We start from the raw sequence: 14,045 nt of genomic DNA, 5'->3' as shown, positions 1-14,045 counted from the left end.
GCTGTTTCACAAGGATTCTGTGGTAAAAGCAGACATCGTATTGAAGCATGTACCTACAACAGATGTCTTACACCCATGCACTTCTGGCCTCTAACCTGTAGACCCTGTACTCTCACCTTCCTTACTGCCCAAAAGTCCTGTCATCAAAAGGCAAGATGACTCGACTCTCTCATTGTCTCGTGCTGGGTAGTTTTATGTCAATTTGACACAAGCTGAAGTCACCTGAGAGGATGGATCCTCAATTGAGAGGATATCTCCATGAGATCCAGCTGTAAGGCATTTTCTCAATTAGTGACTGATGGGGGAGGGCCCAGCCCATGGTGGGTGGTGCCATCCCTGGGCTGATGGTCCTGGGTTCTATAAGAAAGCAGGCTGAGCAAGCCATGAGGAGCAAGCCAGTAAGAGGCTCTTCTTCATGGACTCTGCATCAGCTCCTGCCTCCAGGATCCTGTCCTGCTTGAGTCCTTATCTTGACTTCCTTCAATGATGAACAGTGATGTGGAAGTGTGAGCCGATTAAACCTTTTTCTTCCCAACTTGCTTTTTGGTCATGGTGTTCCGTTGTAGCAATAGAAACAGACGAGTTGGTAACAAGGAGCCAGGTGTTGCTGTGACAGACCTGACCACGTTCTTTCTGGGAGGGTTGCAGAAGGACTTTGGAACTTTGGGCTAGAAAAGCCATTGAGCAGTCAATGCTTGGTGAGTTATTCTTTGAGGGCTGTGCCATAGATGGAGCCTGGCTTATGAATTTCAGGGGGAAGTTTAAGGACTCCATCAGGGTCATTTGCTATTTTGAATTATGATTCTGCAGTTCTGGTTAGCTGGGCCTGAAACATCAGCTGTGATTAACAAGATAGAATAATGACCAAAGGAAACCTTTGATTTTTCTGGGTACTTGATGCTCGTCAACTAGAGCTAAGACACTAGTGGTGACTAAGAAGACACCATCATCACTGAAGTGAAATCTTCTGGGAAGTGTTTCCTGAGAGCCAGCACACAGAAGCTGTGTTTGAGAGGCCGCCAAGATGGTTCCTCACTCTGGCAGCTGAACTTGGTAATATGAGTCACTCAGGTGGTACTGGTTTTGAAGGTAGGAAGGAGTCATGGAGAGCAGCTGAGGTTGGGCACTGTGACAGGCCAGGGAGGCTAATAGTGAAGGTGCAACCTCAGTGGCAGTTGAAGACCCAGGACCGAATGAATCATGGGAGAAGTTGACTCTAGGCACCACGCAGAGAGCCTATGAGAAGCTATTGGTGGAAGTGAAGCCCAGCTGCAGCAGAAGACCCCAGCATTTTGGAGATGCCAGTGCCATGGGATGACCACCAAGAACAGTTGGAATGGTGGAGTGGAGCCTGCCTGACCTTAGAAGTTGTGTGTAACAGAGAGCGGAGCTGGAGAAATGACCCAGGCCCTTTGAAGAAGCCCAGAAAATCGTGAGTAAATCCTAGACTTGGGCAGTTGAGTTACTTTAGACATTTGGAGTTTGGTTTTGCTTTGCTGAGATTGTGACTATTCCCTGGCTCTTCTCTCTTGAAGTAAGAAAATATTTACCTTTTCATTTTGCATGAATCCACAGTTGAGAGATCGAGTTTTAAAGGAGATTTTTAGGTTTTAAAAGAGACTTTGGATTTTTAAAAAGACTGAATTTTAAAGTGTTTGAATTTGTAAAGACTGTGGGACTTTAAAGTTTGCAAAATGTTTTAATGTTGTGATGTTGATGTTAATGTGTGATCTTAGGGGTGAACAAGAAAGGAATGATTATGGCCTAACAATGATATGCTTATGTGTCAAGTTCACAAGGGGCCAATTGTGCTGGCTAGTTTTTTTTTTTTTTTTTTTTTTGAGCTGAGGATCAAACCCAGGGCCTTATGCTTGCTAGGCAAGCGCTCTACCACTGAGCTAAATCCCCAACCTACGTGCTGGCTAGCTTTATGTCAATTGGACACAAGCTAGAGTCATCTGAAAGGAGAGACCCTCAATTGAGAAGATGCCTCCATAAGATCCAGCTTTATGGCAGTTTCTGAATTAGTGATCGATGAGGGAGGGCCCAGTCCATGGTGGGTGGGGCCATCCCCGGGCTCGTGGTCCTGGGTTCTATAAGAAAGCAGGCTGAGCAAGCCATGGGGAGCAAGCCAGTCAGCAGCACCCCTCCACAGCCTCTGCATCAGCTCCTGCCTCCAGGTTCCTGCCCTGTTTGACTTCCTGTCCTGACTTCCTCCAGTGATGGACTATGGATATGAAAGTGTAAGTCAAATAAACCCTTTCCATCCCAACTTGCTTTTTGGTTATGGTGTTCTGTCACAGTAATAGAAACCCTAAGACAGTGACCAAAAGCAATGTGGGGAGACAAGGGTCTGTTTCAGTTTACAGTTTATAGCCCATCATCCAGGCAATCGAGACAAGAACCTGGAGTCGGAACTGAGTAGAGGCCACAGTGGAATGCTACTCACTGGCTTGTTCCTCTATGGCTTGCTTTCTTACACATCCCAGGATCACCTTCCCAGGCACTATCATCAATCAAGAAAATGAACCACAGACTTGCCCACAGGCCAACCTGGCAGGGATATTTTCTCACTTGACATTTTCTTTTCAAAATGACTGTAGCGCATGTCACACTGATATCGAACTAGCTGGCACAGTGTTCTAAAATCTCTGCTTCTCTGGAGTTTTCCTCCTGTCCCAACCATGACCCTAATGATTGCTTTCTTCTGGAAACACACTTTGTGTTTTTTTTTGAATGCTGTTTTCAGGTGTTCAATGGACAAACGGTGTTGAGAGCAGACTCCTGAGTAGGCAGCTGAGCTCACTGCCTAGAGAACCCAGTCCTGTGCACTTCACTTGTAGTGTGTGGAATTCAAATTTGTGTTTTCAGTATGATAAACCCTTGCATGCTGTGGGCCTTTGTGGATGCTGGCAAATAGCTGAAACTGAGAATATTCACCTGGGTTAATTTCTGAGCTCATTTAGAGTCTAAAACTAATTTCTGCCTGTTGGGTATCTTCAGTTCAAACGTAACATTCCCATAGCATGCTCTAGACCTGGGGCTGTTCCTGGGGGTGCCTACAGGTTGCTCTCCTGTGTGTCATCATTCTGAGTAACCTGTTACCTCTTCATCCTTCAGGGACAGCCTCGTGTGGTTTCCCTGTCAGGCAAAGCCTCTTGAATAAGCTGTCTGCATTCCTGCTGCTGCTCACCCTGATGGTTCTTGAACCCGTTATGCTTGGACACCGAAGCTGTCTTCCTGGCAGCTCTCGGCTTCCCTTGCCTCCTTGAGACACTGCTTTCTCCTGCCTCCCTGGACCCTCTTCTTAGGTTCCTTCTCTCAGTTTTCCCTTCTGTTGTTCTTTTTTTTTTTTCTTAGACCGGGTTCTCTGTGTAGCTTTGCACCTTTCCTGGATCTCGCTCTGTAGACCAGGCTGGCCTCGAAACTCACAGAGATCCACCTGCCTCTGCCTCCCGAGTGCTGGGATTAAAGTTGTGCACCACCACCGCCCAGCCCTTCTGCTGTTCTTAAACCTTTAAAGGTTGGAATTATCAGAACTTGGCTCTTCATTCTTTTCTCTTTTCTGGTGAACGCTGCGTGTGAAATTTAAATTACTGTGCCTAAGAGATCTATAAAACAAAACTGCCTCTAACCTCTAAGCCCCACTTGCCCAAGGACAGATAACTTCCTGGACTGCTGGGGGCTGCTGTTCATGTAAGATGATAACAAGCCAACAAACCGAGTGTGTTCACTTCTGTAAACAAGCGTGATTGCCTCAATTGCACAGGATGTGTGCTTGATCCTTATATAACTCGGCCATTTTGGCTACAGCGGTCTCTTGATCTCTTGGCCCAGGCTTCCCCTCTTGGTCTGTGGCTCCTCTCTTGCTCTCTCTCCCCTTCTCTCCTCTCAGGGTCTGGTTTAGTCTGCCCGCCATGTTTAGCCTGGACTCTTCCTCTGCCTACTTTTTTCTCCCTTGTGTCTCTAATAAAAGTCTTCTCCATGTTTTAGGACAGGTCATGTCCTACTCCTTCTAGTTCATTTTTTCCCTTCAAATACATTTTTTAAAAACTGAAAATTAATTTTGTTATGTGTCTGTCATGTGTGTGTGTGTGCCCTTAGAGAACAGAAGAGGGCATTTAATTCCCTGGGACGAGATTGTTAGCTACCTGATGTGGATAAGTCCTGGGACCTGAACTTGAGTCCTCTGTGAATTCACAGAGCTGCATCTAAGCATTATGCAGACGGCAGTGATGCCCCGAGTGTGTGCTATTGTGTAGCTGCTTCCCAACACACGCTGCTGCTTTTCAGCTTCGTTTGGAAATCCTCAAGACCTTGTGTCGGAAATTTCTCCTCTGGGTTTCTGAGAGTCTGACCTCAAATTCTGTCCACGTCTTCCTAGTTCCTAGTTATTTATTTATGTCCAATTATTCTCATGTAGGAAAATAAACTGTGGGGTTGGGAGGAAAGACAAGTTCCTGGATTCTGGAAATCTGGTTTACTTTTTCTGTGCTTTTCAGAAAAACAGCAAGGGACACACTCGTGCGTCCCAGAGTGACCTTGGTGACAGGTGTAGAGAAGGACACACAAACACAACATTCAAAGCGTGAAAACCTTTTATTGATGACTAACCATCTGCCCACCAGAAAACCCCAGTCTTCTGGTTTTGTGTGGTTCTGGAGGGCTGATGTAGGGGACTAGAATACCCATGGTTTTGTGCTCTGCTCAGGAGACACTGTATTGTCAGGGTGTCTTAGACAGGGTTTCTATTGCTGTGACCACAGCACTCTTATCAAGGGAAACATTTAACTGGGGTGGCTCACTTACAGTTCAGTCCATTGTCATCATGGCAGGGAGCATGGCAGCGTGCAGGCAGATGTGATGCTGGAGAAGTAGCTGTGAGTCCTACATCTTGCAGGCAACAGGAAGTTGACTGAGACACTGGGCATTATCCCGAGCCTAGGAAACCTCAAAGCCTGCCCCTAAAATCACATACTTCCTCCAACAAGGCCACATTTCCTAATAGTGCCACTCCTAATGAGATTATGGGGGCCAATTATATTCAAACTACCATACAGGGTATCCACTGAGTCAACCCCAAACCAGATGAGTCCTTCTTGGAGATTCTTTGGGCCTGCTTTCAACTAGAATCAAGTTCCTACGTCAATGTCAACTTCTACCTGTTGGTGGAAGTTTCCTGTCCCTACCTCCTGCTCCCAAATAACCAACACAGAGACTAATATTAATTGTAAATGCTCAGCTGTTAGCTCAGGCTTATTACTAACTAGCTCTTACAACTTAAATGAATCCATTTCTATTAATCTATATATTGCCATGTGGCTTGTGGTTTTACCTGTTCTCTCCAGCATGTCTTGCTCCCTCTGTCTCTCCTGGCAACACCTCTGACCCCGCCCTTCTTCCTCCCAGCATTCTCAGTTTGACTGTCCTGCCTAGCTACCAGCCAATCAGCTCTTCGTTAACAATGGGAGAGTAATACATAGTCACAGTGTACAGAAGGATTATTCCACAGCATCTACCTTTTTTATCTTTTGCTTGAAAACAAGAGGATAATATCGGGTTGGGGTTTTGAAAGGTGATTTGCTCATGAGGGTGGAACCTGTTGTGGGGTATTTACCAGAGAGAAGATGCTCCTTAGATACGGGTTTAAGCCAATAGAAAGTCTTTACTAGCTAACCAGCAAGTACACTGCATACTCGGGACCCCAGGGTAACCCCACACCTTTCTCAGGATGTGCGCGCACGTGTGTGTGTGTGTGTGTGCGCGCGCACACACACACACACACACACACACACACACACACACACACACACACACGTACGCGCACGCGTCCTGGGTTGACATACTTCAGTTAAGAGTTATCCAGAAGTGGAACTACAGAAGCAAGAAGTAAGGTTAGTACATTTAGAGACGTTCCTTTGTTGTAGTTCTGGCAGGTGGTGCTGTCTATGTGCTGGTTTTCAGCCTGAAGGGCACGTCTGTCATGGAGTCAATTGTGCTAAGATCTTGGCCTACTAAGGTCTGGGGCCCTGTTACAGAGCCCGCATGAATGGTATTAGTACTTTTTTAAAGGGACCTCAGAAAGCTGCATGGTCCCCTCTGTACCATCTAAGGAAAAGGAGAAAATGGTCCTCATCAGCCCCTGAATCTGCCTCAGAAACAAACTTGTTTACAAGCAACTTAGCTTATGACAGTTTGTAACAGTAACCTGAACAGAGGCTATTACCAAAATTATAGGAAACACATTCAGAGAGATAATAATAGCCACTGTTGACAATAATAATTATTCATATGTACATGTTTTAATTTTATGTTCACTCTCCAAGGCAGAGATAATTCTGTGTACTTTATTTTTTTTTTATTAAGATTGATCCATCCATTATGTATACAGTGTTTTGCCTACATGCCAAAAGAGGGCATCAGATTGAACCATAGATAGTTGTGAGCCATCATGTGATTGCTGGGAATTGAACTCGGGACCTCTGGAAGAACAGCCAAGTGCTTCCAACCTCTGAGCCATCTCTCCAGATCCTGTGTATTTTATAAAGAAACTAAACTTAGAGGCTTTGGTCATTTCCTCAAGGACACACAACTAGGAAGAATGGAGACAGGACACAGCCTTTCCTAAGAGGAAATGATTTACCAACCAACCCCTTTGTGTCTATCTGGTTTATGCCAGGATGTTCTTTGAGGCATTTATGTTTAAATATCATTTCCTTTTGTTAATACCACTGTGTGAGAATAAGACCATTACCACATTTTTTGAGCCAAATTTGAAGCAAGCTTTATTAAATACTGGCCAGGAAGATGGACACAGGCCAGGTCCATACCTGGGATTCCCAGAGAATGGTGCTGAATTACACTAGAAAGGAGCTTATAAAAGCCAAACTCACAAGGCTCTGCATGTCCCGCCCTTCATTGGGTCGGGGGTTGGGCAGGCAAGCATCCATCCTGAGGTACCTCCTGTGTGATCAGGCACACCCTGTGCAGTTGGGGCCACTAATCTTGTTTACAGAAGTGAAAACACATGGCTTGTTAATCTTATATGAACAGCAGCCCCCAGCATTGCAGCAAGTTAACCTGTCCTTGGGCAAGTGGGGCTCACAGGTCAGAGGTGGTTTTGTTTTATAGATCTCATAAGCACAGTGATTTAAAACATAACTTCAGCTCTCACACTTTATGTATCATGCTTTGTCCAAAAGATGAAGGAACTTCAGTCTTGTTGGTTGAATGTTGGGAAGTGTTTCCAGGTAAAAATTAAAAAAGCCAAGATGTCTGCAGGTGAATCTGTGGGCTTTGACTATCCATCACCACTGTGGTCAACATTTAATGTGAAAAAAATTGAGTTGGTTACAAGCAGTAGAAAATTCTAGCCGCAATATCTTAACAAAAAATAGATGAATCATTATTTCTTAATAGGAAGTCAAGAGGTAAGAAGTCAGTGGCTGAGAAGTCCTACAATGCACCACAGGGTCCCCATCCTTTGTCCTTGACATGGGGCTTTCTCTTCAGGGTAGCTATGGTGCTCAGTTTTGAGCAAGAAAATTACAATGATCCAACGCCCCTTCTCTGAGGAAGATACTTTCAGTTCTGTGGTCCATGGGATGCTTATTCTGGGGCTGTTTGTCCAGACACTGACTGGCTTCCCTGTCCTTTTCTCTTTGGCAGAAGACTAGGGCTCAGCCACACTTCTGGCCCCTCGCTAGCAGTGTCCTTGTGACCACAGAATTCCATGGTTGCCTGAGGTCATCTTCCTTAGCCTCACACTCAGGCCATCAACGTTAGATTAAGTCCACCTCTGTAGGAGCTACTTGACCCAGAGAAGGGGCTTTCTGGGGTTTGTCCTGGGAGGATGCCGAGGGAGGATCAAGCTGCAGAATGGGTTCAAAGGTGATGATTGGCATCACCACGCTGTAGAAGCCAGGAAGGAGAACTGAGACACCGGAGCCCAAAGGCGGGGAGAGAGTATCAGCTACACTAATCCAAAAGAAAAATCAGAAGAGAACCCACTCCATGGAAATTGAACTCTGAGGAGACCAGAACTGTTTCCTCTTTTTTTTTTTTTTTTTTTTTCTTACTGTCGCTTGGGGAGGAGAACAGAATCAGAGGGGCTGAAGAAAGGGCTGGTACTAGGTGCTAGGAGGCAGTCATTTGGGTGGTGGTCAGTAGTGGGCTGAGTGGGAAGGGATGCTGGGCAAAGGCCATAGGGGAGAGGTCCAGGTCCAGGTCTGCCAGTTCTTGATGTTTATGTCTTACATGTTTGTCGGATGGCCCATGTTGGAAGGAGGTGCCTGTGTGTGATCAGCAAATGCCCTGCTTCTGGAATCCCGCTAAAGCCGCCATTTCGAAGCTCTGCAGTCATTGGGGGACTGCTTTCCAATCTGCTTGGTGGAAGGTGTGTTGTCCAGTCTCCCTACGCCGCTCCCTCGGGATGTTTAAAATGGAGACAGCTCCTAGATCCTAGAAACTGTGTGATGCGTCCCAATGAGAAGACGGAGCCCTTGGAATTCCACTGAGGGAAGAGCTATGCAAATGCAGTGTATTGTATTCATGGCGCACGGTTGAGCCGAGAGCTCCAGTTACCACCCAGCCATGCAAAGCAGGAGATTAGACCTGCTCTTCTGTGCACCGGAACTTTCTTTTCTCTAGTGGAAACTCTAATGCGGGCTAAGGAGGCAGCCCTGTGGTAGCGTGCTCATCCAGTCAGTACGTGTGAGGATCTAGATTCAATCTCAGTAATGAATGAAGAAATTGGACAAGCTCACACACCCCAAACACACACGCCCTCCATCTTAGTCAGGGCTCCTATGGCTGTGGTGAAACACTGTGACCAAAAGCAAGTTTGGGAGGAGAGGGTTTATTTCATTCACATTCCCACAGATCGGTTCATCATTGAAAACAGTCAGGGCAGGAACTCAAACAGGGCAGGAACCTGGAGGCAGGAGCTGATGCAGAGGCCGTGGAGGGGTGCTGCTGACTGGCTTGCTCCCCATGGCTTGCTCAGCCTGCTTTCTTATAGAACCCAGGACCACGAGCCCGGGGATAGCCCCATCCACCATTGGCTGGGCCCGCCCCCATCAATCACTGATTAAGACAATGCTCTACAGGCTTGCCTACAGCCTGGCTCTTATGGAAGTGATTTTTCAGTGGCAGTTCCCTCCTCAGATAGCTCTAGCTTGTGTCAAGTTGGCATAAAATGAACCAGCCCTCCTCGACAAAACTAAGCAAACGCTACCAACCAATTTTGACTAACAGAAATGTGTCCGTCTAACAAGCTAGCTCAGAAAGATGGCGAGGGAGCACAGAGATAATCTTGGGCAGTCTCTGAGCTTTTGTTCCCCTCTCCACTACCCTCCCTTCTTTGGTTCAGGCCTGGTCTGGAGGCCTCACACTTGGCTCCCCAGCGTGCACAGTAAGACTGACAGCCCCTCTGCCACTGCTGGCCACATGCAGGAAACATTTGATCTGTCTTTACAAGACCTCCAACCCAGCCAGAATAATTTTTTTGTTTGTTTTTTGAGACAGGGTTTCTCTGTAGCTTTGGAGCCTGTCCTGCACTAGCTCTGTAGACCAGGCTGGCCTCAAACTCACAGAGATCCACCTGCCTCTGCCTCCTGAGTGCTGGGATTACAGGCGTGGGCCACCACCACCAAGCCCCCAAGATGATATTTTAAAACTCTTGTATGAATTAAAGACCGCAGTCATGGCCTTTCAGAGACAGCTCACTCTCCAGATGTCAACTTGGATGTAACCGACATCCTGCAAGCCGATGAAAGCCCATAGCTTTAACCACCAATGTGTTGGATTCGAATTGGGTGTTTGGAAAGGGTTATGGGGCACCGAACGACATTGCGATCCACGCAGAGCCAGCCTCCCTGGCCCTCTCCAGGCTCACAGTACACAGGCTGCTCTGTGAACCCATAAGATCCCGTGCAATGTGCACACACATTTATCAGTCAAGAATGTACAGGAGAAACGTCTCCAGCGCTGAGGGGAACAGGCTAGAAAACAGTTCCGCAGCAAAAATTGCCTGGACTTGGCTTCACTTTGATTTGGAAGAACATGCCCAAGACATATGAGGTTCAGTGTGCAGACCATGTGCCATCCCAGGAGAAAGGGGACTCAACACCTTTCTTATTTAGCCTGTCCGGAAGCATGAGGCTGCTGACTGAACCCTCATCCATAGCCTGGTGGTGTTCATCGCTGGAAGAGCGAACAGTAGGCACACGCAGCTGTGTCCTGCTCTGTGAACTCTGCTCTGGGAATGAGCCAGCTCACACACCGTGGTCCATGCTCCAGCAGACGGGACGGCAGCCCGGTGCCCGCCAACACGCCCCGGAGTCCCGTGAGAACCTGGTTCCCTTCTGCACTGCCCTCCAGCTGCCCGACAACCCAACAACCAGTCACACAGGGTTTAAGAACGGCGCTTCTGTAGCCGGGGAAGGGATTGTACCAGACTCAAAATCTTCCTGTCAGTTGTCAGGTTTCAGTAAAAGCACTGAGCCATTAAAACAACAAAACGAAACAAAACTTAGTCTCATGTGGCCTCCCGCCCGAGAGAAGTGACTAAATGAGGAGAAAGTTCTCTTTATGTACGGTACCACGTGCTTTGTGTGTTGACCAAGAGGTAATTGCAAAGCTAGATCGCACAATGACCTGACTTGTTTTCAGATCACCTGTGCAATAAAGAAATACTTTCCAGTGACAAGACTGCAAATATGCTACATTTCTGAACCTTTCTGTATCCAGGGTGTGCACACTATTCATTCTTTTTGGTTACTCTTTAATTCTTTGTCAGCTGCAGTTTTTTTTTTTTTCTTTGCAAGTGCATTGTGGGTAATTTATGTTGTTTTGACAGTTTTGAGTTTCTGCTATAATTTTCAATTCTGGACCCAGAGTTGGACAGACTACTGTTTAGACAAACGGCATGGAAATATAGAGGTTATCTATGTAAAATGATTCATATTTCAAAATAAGATCTCCTGTAAAATGAAAAAAAAAAGCCCATCACGTTGCTATTAATCACACTTTCTATATTACTTTTTTTCCTTGACTGAAGTTTGTTGAATTTACTATTGTAACATATTTCCAAAACACATTAGTTAAATGGGGCTGAAAATCATGCATGCATATTTTATGGAAAAAAATGTGTAGATATATTTTCAATTTTAAGCTATAAACTCTGGCTTTCCTTGGATGATTAAAATATTCTGGCCCATTTAAAATGAACTACATAATAAAAGTGATGTGCAATAATAATTTTACAATGCTTAATAATAATAAAGTGCTTTATCTGAAAATGCCCTTTAAAATGCCCTTTCTGTACAGAAAATAAGCGGGTGATATGCAAGTAAAACCAGAAACGGAAAAGGAACTGATAAAATAATTTAAAAATAGGCACGGAGATTTCTGCCTTTGTGTCACAGAACTGAGGAGCGGTGCCATGTTCGAACCATCTTCCGTGGTTGGCGGGGGTGGGTGGGCGTAGAGTGACTCAATGAAAATACATTAGGTCCAAACTTCCTCTACTACAGGTTTTCCGACTTAAAAAACGTGGCGTTCAAAGGGCTGTTGAAGTCTGTTGAATGTGCTTCTTATTGCCAATTCACGTCACCAAAGAGTTCACCCTTGCTCACAGTAGAGGGGAACCTTCAGATTCACCAGGTACCTGGCCAGGAGCACTTTTAACATGCAAACTAGGCCATGGAGTCCTGGCCTTCTCCACCCCATCAAAGCCCAGGAATCTGAAGGAAGCAAGATGGTGAGCATCCTTCCTGTGCTGCCCCCCCCCCAGTTACCCTGAAGAGGCAGAAAAGTCAGGTAGAGAATCGGGATGTGTTTATTAATGAGGGCTGAACTATCTATTCTGCGTCTAGAATCTTGCGCGCACACACACACACACACACACACACACACAAAATCCGCTAGAAAAGAGACATGGCATATCAGGCCCTAAAAGAACTGGCTAATTACAGTGGAACCCCTCCCCTCCTCTCTACCTGAAGACATAAAATTCTGGTAGATAAAAAAATGACCAAACCAGCTGAGTGATGGTGATGTACCCTTTTAATCCTGACACTCCACGGAGACAGAGACGGGCGGGTCTGAGTTGAAGGCCTCTTTGGAACATTCCGATGTGTGGAAAAGGGGAACATAGATGAGTCTCTTCTCTGCTCCAAGCTCCTCTTACGGACTTGTCTTCTTGACCTCGATGTCTGTATGTTAAGGCATCTGTACCCTGGACTTCCTCGGGATTATGACTTTCTCTATAGCTCTCAATGTATCTACAATATAACTCCTGTGTTTAAGACTCAGTGAACATTGAAGAAGGGAGAGCGATTCCATAACAGTTGACATCCCAACATGGATGAAGGGAATCTCATGGGGGCTCACCCTTAGCCTAAAAGAGACAAGCAATTTTCCCGGGATGAGTCCCTGTTGGCTTTCAATACCAAGTGATGAGCCCTAGGAGCATATATTGAGGCAACACTGAGTGGGCTCAGCAGGCTGTAGTTACCTATTTATTGGTTTATAGGTATATGTAACAATGGTCAAAGAGGAGGTCATAAATTTGGGAGGGAGGAAGAAGTGGGAAAATGATATTAATCTTATTTTAAGACAGGGTCTCACTATGTAGGTCTGGCTGTCCTTGAACTCAGATCCTCCTGCCTCTGGAGTACCAGGACTAAAGGCATGTGCTACCATGCCTGTCTGTAATGATAAGATGTGGTACTTAAAAAGAATGGTTGACTGAGGGGCTGGGGAAGTAGTTTAGTTGGTAAAGTACTTGTTTCTCTTACAAGCACTGGAACCCTTGAGCCCATGTATGAAAGCCAGACATGCTAATTGCAGGCTTGGGATATCAGTGTGGGGGGTGGGGAAGGAGGGATACCTGCGCATCGTTGGGGCTTGTTAGCCAGCTAACCTAGTCTAATCTAACCAGCAAGCTCCAGGCGAGTGAGAAAACCTGTCTGGAAAGACAAGATGGATGACTTCTGAGGACTGACACCCAAGGGTGATCTTTGGCCTCCACATTTGTGGGAGCATGTCAGTGTGGACCCAAATCCACATCCATCCATCCACATAAACACATGCCTCCTGATAATAAAGCATGCTGGTTAACTGAATGCTAGGAATATTTTAATATAGCTTAAATATATTTTTAGCGTGGTGGCTTGACATTAGTCTCTTTTGGTTGAGGGTGGCTTGGTTTGTGTATGACACTCTTTTGAAGTTATGTTTTTCTGGATCCTCAGCCAAATTTGAATCCACTCTGGAAAAAGTCACTGAAACTGTGTCCTGGTTTACCTTCCTATTGCTGAAACAAACACTGACCAAAAGCAACGTGGGGAAGAAAGGGTTGATTTCCCTTTACAGTTGCAGTCCATCATGAAGGAAGTCAGGGCAGGAACTCAAGGCAGGAACCTGAGGCAGAAACTGAAGCGGAGATCATGGAAGGAACACTGCTTACTGCCTTGCTCTCTATGGCTTGCTCAGCCTGCTTGCTTTTGCAACCCAGGACCATCAGCCCAGGGGTGGCACTGCCCAGGGTGCACTGGGCCCTCCCATATCAATCATTAATCAAGAAAATGCCTTACAGACTGGCCTCCAGGCCATCTGATTGTGGTTCTTCCCAGATGACTCTAGCTTGTGCCAAGCTGGCAAGAAAACTGACCAGGACATACACATACCTCCTCCCCTCCATTCATTCATTCTGGTTTTATTTTCTTTTTACCCGGAGCAACTCCCAAGGAAAGAATTTGATGAATAGAAATAAATACTTGTTGGTTAGTTACTTAGGATTAGTGTCTTCCTAAGTTCGCATTTAAACAAAACCGATGTCCAGGTCTAAACAGGGTTAGCTGTGTGATTGATAGAGAGAGCACCCACGGCAGAGGGGAGCTGGTGAGATGTCTGTCTCCAGGGCTTTACTCCACACCTGTGATACCCAGTTTACGGAGATTGCTTTGAAATTGGCTGCATAGTGGAATGGTTGATGAAAAGATGAAGGAAATAATAAATGCATATGAGGTGGCACGAAAGAT

The 14,045-nt window shown here is 46.0% G+C and overlaps 1 pseudogene; it reads left to right on the top strand.

The window, feature by feature from the left end:
• Positions 1-9,288: 9,288 nt before the first annotated feature.
• On the top strand, positions 9,289-10,566 carry LOC118570906 (annotated as a pseudogene).
• Positions 10,567-14,045: the final 3,479 nt, after the last annotated feature.

Source organism: Onychomys torridus, chromosome 20, assembly GCF_903995425.1.
Source record: "Onychomys torridus chromosome 20, mOncTor1.1, whole genome shotgun sequence".
In the NCBI taxonomy this organism is placed as follows: Eukaryota; Metazoa; Chordata; class Mammalia; order Rodentia; family Cricetidae; genus Onychomys; species Onychomys torridus.
This window is presented reverse-complemented; position numbering and strand designations above follow the sequence as displayed.